General features: G+C 32.6%; 1 protein-coding gene across 1 annotated transcript in view; it reads left to right on the forward strand.

Annotated features, from left to right (window-relative positions):
• The window catches only part of LOC123670143 (nephrin-like), a 262,031-nt gene that overhangs the window by 18,261 nt on the left and 231,054 nt on the right, over positions 1-12,716 (forward strand). The gene's annotated exons all lie outside the window — the stretch shown is intronic.

A 12,716-nucleotide genomic window follows, 5' to 3' on the forward strand; every position in this document is an offset into this window, starting at 1 on the left:
TTTGATAATTTTTGATTTAATCGAAAGCTGATGTTTATTATGTGGTCACATATAAATTTTATTGAGATCTGATAACTACTTTTTGAGTAATCTTTGATAACGCGTAGTTACTTGACTATTTTTTCGTCGATCTACATTGTATTTACTCGTCGATGTAATTGAAGTCGGTTTTTTTTTTCGTTTGCGAGCAAACACAATTATATTTAATGTTAAGGTCTTTATTAAAAACATGCACTAATCTGCATCAAAACAAATGAGCTTTTTATTTATATAGAATTCGAACTCTATTGTTAAAGCCTTCCCCCGTGGTCTCCTTCTTCTGTGGAGTGTTGGATTTATAATAATTTTTTATAATAAACGTTTCACACTCAACGACCCCGACTAGGGTTTGAATCATGAGTCGAGGGTTCGCCAAACACCTCTTTTTTAATCGCAAATAAATAATTTCTCAGTAAATATTAAAAAGTTTTGGTGCTCTTGTACTCTTTTATTAGGTTTTTTTTTTTATGTCACTAGGTCGGCAAACAAGCGTACGGCTCACCTGATGGTAAGCGATTACCGTAGCTTATAGACGCCTGCAAAACCAGAAGCATCGCAAGCGCGTTGTCGACCCAATCCCCAACCCCCCCAGGAGCTCTGGTCACCTTACTCACCAACAGGAACACAATACTGCTTGAAAACAGTATTATTTTGCTGTGATCTTCTGTAAGGTCGAGGTACTACCCCAGTCGGGCTTCTCCATATTTTGAGCAGGAAATTCCTGCTGTGCCCTACCTCAGTTAAAGTTTTAATAAGGATTTCAATTATTTAAAAGTATTTCCTTTGACACACAAATATTTACCAAATTAGTTTTTAATTAAATACAAAACAGTATCATACACCTGGTGCTATACCGGAGTTAGAATTATCAATCTAACTGGAACATTAATTACATAATGAACGGGTATCTTAAACTTTATAACAGTAATCAGCATAGTGAGAATTCCGAACTTTGGAATTCTCTCGCATCGTAGAACATGCTCCGTATGTTGTTTTTGTTGTGTTCCAATTTAAACTTGTTGAATGTGAACTATTGCTTAATAAATAAATACAGAATTGTAATAAAGCAAGTTTTGCTTCGTAATTATTGTATTTAGAGAAACGTTTTGGGAATTTATGTACTTATATCTTCGTATTGGTGTAACGGTTTTTATTTCTAATATAATTACGTAACAGATAACGCTTCAGTGAAAAATTTAAAAAAATCTTCAGACCTGATGATCATGGTTAAAGTTTTTATTACAAAATTTATTAAATAATTTAATAAAATGTATTGTTGAACGTTCTCGACACGCGTAACACTCTCAAAATTATACTTTGTTTTCATGATGTACCTACGATATTAATTAAAAAATAAATTAAAATTATGGTGTATTTGTAATACTCGTAATATATAAATGGCCTACAGGACTTTAAGAATTACTCACCTATCTTTATTGTGCCCATGATCACTTGTTTGCATTTCACGTGTCCTATACCCTGGACAACCTCAGCTTGTTAAGCATTTTTTTAAATATATTTATTTACACGATAAAATCTTAAATCAATAAAAATTATGTGGTATCATGGGACACCAGGTAGGAACGAAGTTCCTTCGAATAGTATAGAAGCAACACAATTTGAAAAAAAAAAAATGTTTTATATATATTTTCTAGTTCTTGATTTTTTTTAATTTTGTTGATTGGTTTTTAATTAAGTACATAAAAGTATTTAGGAAATTTAGTATTTTAGAAAATAACAAATGTCGTAAAATAAAATAAATCAAACAAAATAATAATAAATATAATAATTCAAACTATTAAGTGAAATAAAAAAACATATGGCTCTATTTATTTTTGTCGACAGTATAAAATTACATAAATAATTAAAAAAAAGTTAACTAGTAATATTTTAGTCTTACAAACGTCATATTATACAGTCGTGTGACTGATGTTACGTCACTTCCGTTATATATTTTTCTTACGGTTTTAGTATCAAATTTTTTTCAGTTCGCTCGCCCAGCCAAATGTCAAGCCTGCAGTAAGGAACTTCGTTCCAAAATCAATACGAAAAGGCTTAACCTGACTATGAAATGAATACTAGCTAGAAGATATTTCAGACATTTGAAGTGCATGTATAATATATGATATGTATTTCAGTCTTTGTCTATACATGAAATGTTTGATGCAAAATAATTTATCTTTTGATAGAATAGGTTTTGAGAGTAGCGTGTTCAAATGTACAAATGCATTTGTATTGCGTATTCACGAGGGTATCACGAAATGATTGCTTCAACATGAAACAAATTACTGATAAAAAAAATTATACCACTGATTCCCCCTTACTGTAACCGTTTAAGGTGTATTACATATATTTTGAAGTATTACCATATTGTTAGCGTAATTATCATTACTAGTGGTCATCTAGTGGTCTAAATTCCAACCTAATTATTTTAATTTTACAAAGACTATACTTATATAATAATAAACAAAAGAGTATGTGTGTGTGTGTGTGTGTGTGTGTGTGTGTGTGTGTGTGTGTGTGTCAAATACATGGTAGTGTGCGTAATGTTTTTTTATTGATTTAAGATATTTTATGCATAATTCAAAAAAATATGACTCTGCAATATGAAATTTCATACACCTCCGTCCGCGCAATTTTCATAAAAAGGGATACAAAGTTTTTGCTCACTTTGCATGATTTATCATTGTGTTGTAAAACAATAAATTTACGTCCTACGATTCAAACGATACGTTGTAATTTTTTTAAAAACATATAAAAATATTAAACATAATTTTCTTTTTCTTTTAAACTATTTATGAAAAATAACAATAGATATTAAAATAGGTAATTAATTTCACCCGCGCTTTCGTACAGCTCACATGCTATTATCGAAAGATATTTCAACGAATATTACGAAAACATTAATTAGTACACGGACTCGCATCAACATTAGCGAATATAAAACAAACTTTGTACATAAATTTATAATTTTCACACCGTTACTACCCATGAGAGTGGAAAAGGTGCTTTCAATTTGCATTCAACTTTCAAAGCCTTTTGATAAAGACAGCACGTCCATTAATTAAAAAAAGCGTTGTTAAATGAGACTCGCTATTCTTTATTACTAATGTGTAGGCGTGCTTGCAGTTGTATTTTCGTTAAAAAAATCAAAGTTTAACTTTAGCTGGATTTCTAAGCACAATTTCCTATACTCGTGTACTATCTCTAAATAACTGACTGTAAAATAAAGGCTTTGTAAGCTGAGAGACTGACCTTTTCCCTTTAGAATTGTATAAAATTATCATATTATCTACATATAACATTAGTTCTCACTATCACATGTTGGCTGGAAGAGATCTCTTCTAGAGATAAGTCCACCGTTGCTAATTGTATATGAATAACTACACAAAAAAAAATAAGTGTAATACGCTTCATCCTGTAATATTCCACTACTAGGCATAAGCCTCTTTCCCCATGTAGGAGAAGGATCAGAGCTTAATCCACGACGCTGCTCCAATGTGAGTTGGCGGATATATTCCCAACTATGAGTAACGATCGCTATCAGGTGTACATGATAACAACGGGGACCGACAGCTTAACGTGCACCAAGCTACGGTGGGTAAAGCCACAAGGACTGCACAAACACCCAGACCACGGCAAACACCTGTATGGCCAATACAAATATTTGTCATGTGCGGGGATCGAACCCGCAACCGCCAGCGCAACCGGCACAATCCACGGCTGTGACCGTGCGCAATAAGTACAATAAAATATATATCAGTGTGTATAAAAGATATAAATATAACTACTGTTTAGCTGTTATCTTCTCTTTCGATAATTTCCTTTTGAATCTTTTCCAAAACGAGCAAATTTTAGCGATGTCAGGTTTGCACACTATCATTGGTTGGTCGGGGTTAAATCATCTACCGAAAAAAAAAACAGTGTTACTGACCAAAAGTTCAATAAGTTACGTACAATACCATTTTGATACGAGTTACTGTTATAAAATATTTAGTGTATATAGATTTAAACACAACCACCTTAATACTCAGACCTATTAGATCATCATCATCATCATCATTACAGCCTTTACAGTCCACTGCTGGACATAGGCCTCCACAAGTTTACGTCAAAAATAACGTGAACTCATGTGTTTTGCCCATAGATATTGCTATTAGATCGATCGATTTAATTAAGGTCTACTTAAATTTTGGCAATATTGCGGAAGACTTTAATTCAATCAGTATGAAATCAGCCCAAATTGTAATTTTCCTAAGACCATACCCGTTCAAGAAGCTTAAAAGTAATACGAGATTGCTTCTTCAAAGAAGTCATCGATTAAAAAGAAGGATAAAGTGCTTACGACTCCCACAAGGAGTTGTTAAATGTATTCGCTCGTAATTTCTGAAATGAGACGTCACTTTCTTCGAAATGTTTTACATAATCTTAAACTCGTCCTCGTTACACCGAATCCAAACATACATATATATATGTATGTTTGGATTCGGTATATACCAATATATATACTCGTATGTATATGGACGACTATGGCAGATGGGTGTCTTTTATAAATATGTTGAAACTCAATTCACTTGAGTATTCCATGTTTACGTATTCTTAGAGACATTGAAGGATATCTACAAAAGAGAAATGATCAGACCAGGATCAAATATTTATGCCCCTATAAATACCACTCCAAACAAGAACCAAACCCGCAAACGTCAGCGGTAAATTTAATTTTCACCGCCACAACAAGAGAAACTTCGCCAGAACGATCACCGGACGTTAGTTATTTTAAAAGATATATATATATTTGTAAATCGTATTTTATTTTTTTTGTTACATATATATTTTCTGAATACAATACTACTTTAACATATTTATATAATTTAATTGTAATATAACATTATATTTAATACAAAACCGATGTATCATTCTTGTGACAATTATCCTTCACTGTAATATTAAAATAATGATTTCATCTAAATCAGACAAAGAAATGTATTAGATACAGTCAAAATATCGCGTTCGCTCAGTGTTTGCAACAACTTGATTTTGTTGTGAGTAGCTCTTGTTTTTTCAATTTTCAATTTTTATTTATTTTTTTAAAATTTTAATGCTCATAATTTTTTTTTTGTTGAGGATCATGCAAATATTAATATAAATATAATGGTCTAGATTTTTTTTTCATTTGTTTTTAATGTATCTTTGTAGAGGATTTCGATCAGTTGTGGATTGTTGAGTATTAAGAGTTAACTTATTCATTTAGAATGCAATGACGCTTTAAATTAAGTATAGTTGATTTATTTATAAAACTAGCTAGACTGTTAGTGCTATATTTTTTTATACATAGATAGGCTGGCGTTTGACCGCTATTTCACCCGATGATAAGTGAAAATGCGGTCTAAGATGGAGCACGCTTACCTAGAAGTAACCTATTCACTCGCGACTTAAAGATAAGTCATAGCTTTCGGAAAACAGAGACGCTGGTAGAGAGTTCCATTCTTTGGCCGTACGGAATTCAAATTATATTAAAAATGTATGCGTTAAAATGCCACTTTACTAACTGTGTAGCTACATGCAAAACCTTTTGTGATAACAAATTAAATACGCACAAGTACAGATGCGTAAAGTGGGGCGTAACTCGAGCCTAACTTTCTTAAAAGAGGGGTAATATATGTAAATGAGCATAACTTTATTTCCTTAGCGCTGTTAGTCAGGACTTTGACCATTTGATAAGTTAAAATGGAAGACCAAGTTATCATTAAGTTATGGCTTTACAGTAATATGCAGATCGCTTGAATGTTATAAACATTTCTGAATTTACAGCCTTTCAAGGATAACGGGAGTGAATGTTCTCATTTTAAGTTTATAGATGCTACGTTTTATTAGACGTTTTCGTAAATTGTATGAGGAGCAAAACTAGATGCATCCCGCGTTTTTAAATACGTTTTACAATTTTATCTCAATTATTTAAATTTGAACATCTTCTATCGTAGATGATAATAAGAAATATATAATCTTGTACTTATGTCCTTCTTATAAACCATCCGTAAATTCTATACAGAACGGTTAAAAAAATTGCGTTGCTGTAAGGAAACGCATTTAGTCTTTTCATTTGCCGAAAAACAATTTTTAATCCACAGTGGATGAGTTGAGTATTAAAATAAATCTTTTAAAAATACGATTACAAGACGAAATACATACAACTTAAACCTAAAATTTTGCCTGTTCTAAACCTAAATATTCTACCATAGAAGCGTACACTAGTTGTCATCTATACATATAATAAAATGGTAGGAAAGTCAAACTGTACGAGTACATTGAATATTTTTTAAAAGAATATTTGGGGTGTGATCTACAATCGATACCGAAGCCAAAAATATGGTTTTTAGAATTTTTGTGTGTTTTCTGTTTGTCTGTATGTATGTCCGGGATAAACTCAAAAAGAACTGCATGGATTTACTTCAAATTTGGCACGAATATTATTAAGAAGTCGGGTCAACATATAGGCTACATATTATCACGCTGTCACCTACGGGGAACGAGCAGTGAACCTTTATTTCTTCAACGCATTCTGTAACAACGCGTAATCTAACGACGTGCGTTATTATGTTAATAACCATGCTAAAAGCTAGCTTCACACTATAAATAAAGACATTCTGTAGTATATTTAGTATCAGCATTGCACCCGTGCGAAGCCGGGGCGGGTCGCTAGTTGAAAATAAAAATAATAAGAGTTTTGTACTTCAGTATTATATGACTCCAAAAAAAAAAGGTTTATAAGCATTTTTTGCCTTGACACGTCCCAAAGAATTATTTTATTACTAACGTTATAGATAACCTTCGTCGTCACTTACTGTCACAGAACGAAACCACACCTGCGACCGTCTGAAAATAAGCGACTCGTATATAATTTGATCTCATACAACATTCATTGAGAGTGAATCCACGTCAGGCGGGATTACTACTAAATATTTGTATCAAGTTATTTTTTTAATTTAACGCTCTTTATTGGGGGTGAACTTTACCGGAACTTTGTAAGGTGTAGGTAAATCTCTAGCTTTTATATCATATAAATTGTGTAATAATAATGAATAACGTTTTATGTTAATAAAATTTTAATTAACGGAAAAGTTGATGGTATCCTTTAAGCGCATTTACGTAAAACATGGTTACCGAAAAAGTTTTTTTAGTACTTTTAAAATATTTGCTTAAAATAAATTAAAAAATATTTTTCACAAAAATCAAATTTAATTTTAATGTAATAAACGTTAATAACAAGACTTAAAACTCACAATCGTTCTGCATATATGTACTCGTATGTGTATAGTATACTTACGTGTCACATGCACCTACCAAGCTAAATGTATATTCGTTCGACTATAAATTTCAAAATTTCACTACAAAAACACGACGTGTACAATTTGAACGGCGTAAAAAAAAATATGACAAAACAAAAATGTCACTCCACAATCTATTTGACACCGCAGCGTAACGTACATTTTTACTAATGAATGGGTAAATTAATTATTGGTAATTTATCAAATGGGCGCGACCGAGTAATTCCATGGGGAGCATACTTGCGCTCCTTAATGAATTATGTAGAATTATAAAACATCGACCGTTGTACCGTCAGGGTCAAGCCGAAGGGAACGTTATACGGAATAATATTTTAAAATTGTAGTTCTTTTATCTGAAAACGTTAGTAACTAAACAGGTTCGACTTGACATCGACAACATAGTAATTCAAATTATTACTATTGGAAGAAAGATTAAAAAGCTACAGGAATGTCTCTTCTTTTTTAAATAAGATGTTTACTAACCCTAATCCATTATTATATATCCCATTTTTTTTTAAAGATTCTTACTTAACATTAAAGAGTAATACAAAGAGTAATTTGAGGACAGCTAAAACTTTTTATGCTTTTACAAAATATCTAAATTGGTTATATATAGCAATATTGGCACTATACAAACCGTTAACAAGACTATGCTACCTTAAACACTTATAAAGAAAGACTAATCAAAATCAATAACTTACAACTTACAGTTTATTTTCCTAAGTTAGCTAAAATTATGGTACAACAAAAAATATACGAGTGAAATATTCTTTATGCTCTAGAATACCCGCATAATATTTAATTTGGTTCGACGTTGTCACGTTCAATAACGCCGCGTAAGTATTTCTTACGTAATGTCACGGCTTGCTTCTCTTGTAATTTTTCGTCTACTACTCATCGCACATAAGCGACACAAGCAGCAATAGTATTTGATGAAAAAATATTAAATATTCATTATTATGACTGATGAAAAATATTTATATATTTTAATGTTCATACGGGGATTAACGCGAACAAAATTTAAGGTAAAATATATTACCTTGGGGCTTGACGTTTCGGCCAGGTTACACCAGCCGTGGTCGCAGGCAGACTGATCCAGAGATATCACAACTCCGCCGTCAGGCTAGATGTTTCTTCATCCACCCTCAACTCGTGAAAAAAAATATTTCTGCCAAATGTGCCACGTTGTCGTATTAATTTACGCGTGAAATATTGCTCGTCCTAAGTTGCATCACCAGCCATCGCTTCAAATTGTGTCGCGTCATTTATTTTGGACATCGCTTTATCTAAACTGACGTAAAAATGACTGAGACAAGCGGTAATAATAAACTTCAGCCCATTTGAGTAACATTGAGCTCTTTGATGCAGTGTGCAGTGATCTTGCATTCTACTCCAGGGAATGTGGCTTCGATACCCCCTCTAAGTCTGGGTGTGATGTTCATATTTAATTATATATTATGTATTATTTGTCGGTATTTATCGAAAAAAAAGTTACATAAGTGATTGAGAGTTACGTCTGTCGAATAATAAACATTAATTTAAAAAATTGGAAATATTGGTCGTAGACTTTTTTTTGGTTTGGCCGGAGTTTCTAAAGTTCGTTTAGATTATAAATGTGTGTCTACCATATTCGAAATTTAATTTTAGCGCCTTTTGCAATATAGCAAGGGGACCTTTGGGCGTCAATTGTAGCGTTCCGAAAACGCCAGAGGGGTTCATATTTCGCTCAAAACTTTCGTTTGTTAACAGAAATTTATGTTTTTTTTTTTTACAGCAAGGAATTTTACACAGTTATACGATTACCAGTTTATTAATTTCTTATATATTTGTATATGATTTTCGGTTTCGCGGTCATTTTTAATATTTTCAGTTAGACGGGACTAGCCCCTAACATCTGATCATCATCAACCTCAAATTATTATTATATATTAATCGCTGTACGGACAGCTGTTTTCAAATAGTGTGCTTGTAGTCGCTTAAAACGCTGGCGGTTGCCGGTTCAATTTCCGCGGTAGACGTTTGCCTTTTTTTACGAAAATTTATTTTAGTCTGGATGTATATATGTCTTTTGTAGGTTCTCCCTATCGTGCCTAGGACAGCACGTATAGCTATTGGGCCGCTTGTTATTATAAATACCTAATAACAGTTGTAACTTTTGGTAGGAAAATACACCAATCCACAGTGGAACAGCGTTGTGGATTATGATCCAACACTTCTTCTATTATGGAGAAAGAAACCTTTGTGGGCAAAGACCGGAACAGTAGAACATTACAGCTAAATCAATCAATTAGTCAATGAAATTGCGCCAAGTCTTTATCTACTGTATTATGAAGGTCAAATATCGTATATATATATATATATAATATGTACGATTTTATTTTTGTGTTACCCACACATTAGGAATTCTAAACATTTTTGAATATCATATCAAAAATTGACCGCTCCAGCGGGGTTCGAACCCGCGTCTCCGACTGACCGTGTCGGCGCTCTAGCCAATTAAGCTATGGAATGATGTACCCGCTAGATCGAAATTTTTGATATGATGATTTTATTTTCGGTTTAAGCGAACCGTGGCGGATATATATAAAAGTTCAGTACACATATATTTTGTCAATAAGTAGAGTAAACAATTTCTTGCGCATTACAATAATTTTTCGTCATCTACTAATGTATTAGTAATTGAAGTTATTACGTTTCTGAAACGCTATGAGTATTTATGTTGAATGACTTTTTTATTACGTAGCGTACACAAAAAAATTATCGAAACTAATACCAAAAACTCAATTAATATAATTGACTTTAGAATAATGCCAGTCAACTATTAGAGACTATGCAGGGCGAGGAGATACGAGTATGTCAGTACGTGAAACGCTAATAACATTGCACGTAAATCCATTCCAAAAGAGAGCAACGAGTGTAATGAATTTTTACATATATTTTAGCCATTTTTATTTTATCTAAAAAGAATCGAACTTCTTGACTACTTAGGCAGCTATAATGTAAATTTACAAATGTTTTCATAAAATTTCACTTATAGATTTTTTTTATATAAAACTAGATCAGCAAACAAGCGTACGGCTCACATGATCGTAAGCGATTACCGTAGCTTATAGACGCTAGCAACAGTAGAAGTATCCTAATCGCGTTGCCGAACCTACCCCCAATGCTTCCAGGAGCTCCGGTCGCCTTTCTCACTACGGGAAAACAACACTGCTCAAAAGCAATATTATTTATCTTCTGTAAGTTACTACCCCAGTCAAGTACCTCCAGATTTTGAGTAGGATATTTCCTGCTGGGCTCTACCTCAGTTTGTATCACAGTTGTGGGCAGTGGCGTTATTAATCGAATTAAATTGATAAATATTTTTTTTTGTAACGTATTACGTAATACTTACATACATATACGTCAATGAATAAACATATTCGAGAATAATGGTAAAATGTAAAAAATGAAAAGAACGTAACATAATAATTAATAAAAAATAATGGAAAAATAATGCAGTCTTACCGCTCATTAGCGATGTCTCGTAGACAACTCCGACGAGTAGGTAATATAATGAAACAAACAATGTAAATGTAAATTATTAAGTATTATATATATATATATATATATATACTAAATACATACTTAAAACCGCTCTGGTGTAGTGGTGCGAGTGGTCTAAACACCGACGATTAGTGGGTTCGATTAACGCTCGAGGTGAATATTTATATATGTACAAATATTTATTTCCGGTTTGGATGTCTGTCCTTGTGAGTCTCCCCACTGTGCCTTGGAGAGCCTTCAGTCCTGTTATCATAAATACCTGATAGCGATCGCTACTTATAGTAGGGAATAATCCGCCAACCCGCAATGGAGCAGCGTGGTGGATTAAGCTTCAACTCTTCTCCTACATGGAGATATTTGCCCAGCAGTGGAATGTTACAGTTTAGTTAAATAAAAACCTCAGATTGCTTTCAAAGCAGGATTTTGTCTGAAATGAGGACATTGTATGAAAATGTTGAGTCACCCTTGATACATTCTTATTAATATTAATAAATTAATTTAGTTGTTAATAAAATGATTTAAAATGTACTGAACTATAGTATTTTGAACAGAATCAAAAAATTTAATCGCTCGTGGTTGCTTATAGAGTATGAAATCGTTTATGAAGGCTTTGCCCAGAGCTGAAAGTAGCTTAGTTGCCTATTAGCGTCTTATGGCAAGTCAAAAGCCTCCACTTTTAATCCTCTTTTCACGACTAAGAAATTGTTTACTGAACATTTGCGTTAATAGTAGCAATCTCTACTTTTTGGGATTAACTATTAAAAGAGTACCAAATGGTTGTCTATCCGTCTGGGTCTTGTGAAATTGATTTATTTTAAGCTATTATAGACGAAGAAGCTACTTCATTTCCTCAAAACCTGTGTTTGTATTTGTATGTATTTGTGTATATCTATTTAAAATATGTAATTTTCTTAATAAATTCATGAAATGAAATCTGTGAAAATGTATCTGTTTTTATACACAAAACTTGTGAAATGTTTAACTCATACAACGCCACTTTATAAAACACTCATTAATTATATACACAAATTAAACAAAATTTTTACATTTTGAAAATGGGTGACATTAATTTTTAATGTATAATAATTATGTTACAGAATACTTTGAAATCATGTCCGCTGTGTTCTTGGTCGTGTTTAGGGTTCCGTACCTCAAAAAGAAAAGACAGAACCCTTATAGGAAAACTTTGTTGTATGTATGTCATCTTATAGCACAGATAAAGGAAAAATTGCAAAAAGCATAAATTTTTAATTACATCGTAAAATAAAAATATTTTTAATAATTTTGTTTGTACACTCGGCACGCGAGTCCGACTCGCACTTGGCCTGTTTTTATAAATAATAATGATATTCCGTACAAAGACGACCGCAGTTAGCTCTCCACTCCTGTCTCTTGCAGCAAACATCTAATACGCTGTGTATATCACCTACTATTCTTAATCATAGTTTAATTTACCGCGAACTATTCTTGCGTATTATGCTACTTCAAGCTCTATCTGGGAAGTTAATGAAAGTATCTAAATGCTATTTAACATTTTTATGTGCAAATTTTTAGTTTTGAGGTTATTCAACTTGTCCTTATGTATTTTTGAAGTAAAACTTTTTTATGCACACTTGAGAAAAAAACTTGTGAATGCGTGACGAGAGCGTTGCGAAAAATGTGATCGGGCGAACGGAGCAAGAAAGAGAGAGGTGCGAGCACACATTTTTTTTTCTGTCTTTCTTTTTACTGTATATCTCTTATAGTCCTACGTTTCGTATACCTAAGACACAGTGCAGGCCTATCGTGCAAGGTTATTTCCTAAAG

The sequence above is a fragment of the Melitaea cinxia genome, chromosome 4 (assembly GCF_905220565.1).
Source record: "Melitaea cinxia chromosome 4, ilMelCinx1.1, whole genome shotgun sequence".
Lineage (NCBI taxonomy): Eukaryota > Metazoa > Arthropoda > Insecta > Lepidoptera > Nymphalidae > Melitaea > Melitaea cinxia.